Source organism: Piliocolobus tephrosceles, chromosome 12, assembly GCF_002776525.5.
Source record: "Piliocolobus tephrosceles isolate RC106 chromosome 12, ASM277652v3, whole genome shotgun sequence".
NCBI classification, from domain to species: domain Eukaryota; kingdom Metazoa; phylum Chordata; class Mammalia; order Primates; family Cercopithecidae; genus Piliocolobus; species Piliocolobus tephrosceles.
This window is the reverse complement of record NC_045445.1, coordinates 19,111,955-19,113,206: the sequence shown is the minus strand read 5'-3', so window position 1 is coordinate 19,113,206 and position 1,252 is coordinate 19,111,955. Positions and strand designations below refer to the sequence as shown.

The 1,252-nt window shown below is 49.1% G+C and overlaps 1 protein-coding gene across 1 annotated transcript in view; it reads right to left on the bottom strand.

Moving 5' to 3' along the window:
• The window catches only part of LOC113219572 (cancer/testis antigen 55-like), an 18,221-nt gene that overhangs the window by 16,791 nt on the left and 178 nt on the right, over positions 1 to 1,252 (bottom strand). The gene's annotated exons all lie outside the window — the stretch shown is intronic.

The window sequence follows — 1,252 nt, the reverse complement described above, 5'->3', positions numbered from 1 at the left end:
ATTTTTAATTTTTAAATTTTCAATTAATTTTTAATTTTTTCAGCAGAGTCTGGCTCTGTCACCCAGGCTGGAGTGCAGTGGCGCGATCTCGGCTCTCAGCAACCTTGGCCTCCTAGGTTCAAGTGGTTCTCATGTCTCAGCCTCCCAAGTAGCTGGGACTAGAGGTGCGTGCCACCACACCGGGCTAATTTTTGTGTTTTAGTAGAGACAGGATTTTGCCAAGTTATCTCAGGCTGGTCTCAAACTCCTGGACTCAAGTGATTCACCAGCCTGGAACTCCCAAGGAGCTGGGAATAGAGGCATGAGCCACCCCGCCCGCCTTGTATTAACTGACACATGCACATCAACTGTTGAGAGCTGTGGCGTGCCTTGCACAAGAGAGTGTAAATGTTACCTGTTATCACCATATATACATATGAGAGTCTTTAAGCTTCTGTTCCTATTATATCCCTTCATCATTATCACCAACATAATGAGTAGCATCTTGTATAGATACTTAACCATCTCAGCAGGCAAAGCACTAAAAGGTATCTGGAGATTGATGGCCAGCCCAAAACGGCATCCAAAAGGTCTCCTTCCCCTTCCCCTTCCCCTTCCCCTTCCTCTCCTCCTCCTCCTCCCTTTTCTTTCTCTTTCTTTCTTTCTTTTTCTTTCTCTCTCTTTCTTTCTTTCTTCTCTCTCTCTTTCTTTCTTTTTTTTAATTCTACACAAGCCTAGCTGACCAGCAATATTTAGGGATCTGACCTCAGCAGCCCGCCCGCACAATGGGTTCTCTGCTCTCCTACAGGATCAGATATGTATGAGGCACCCATTTGGCTTCAAATTAAATTTCCGCTTGGGATATAAGCCTAAATTCACTCGCAATTAGGGAGTTTCTCGCCTACTGGAAATATAAACAGGCATGTGCTGCACAACCACGTTGGGGGAAACCACAGGCGGTATTGTCTCCAAGGTGGTCTCTGACAGCGCCTTCCCACTTTAGATGGACAGGAGACTTTGGGAGTTGGTTCTCAGGGACTTGTTGGGGACACAGGACGCCTACCCATGCACGCACAGAAGATGGAGCCGCCGTCACGTGCTGTACCCGCCAGAGCCACCGGATCCTCATACCGGGGGTGAGGAGAGACCCTATTGGGAGGCTTCTGGGGTGGGGGACAAGGGAACACATAGAGGAATACCTTCTGGGAGCTCCTGCTGCTGTGGGCCCTGCTGCTGTGGACCCTGCTCCTGTGGGTCCTGCTGCTGTGGACCC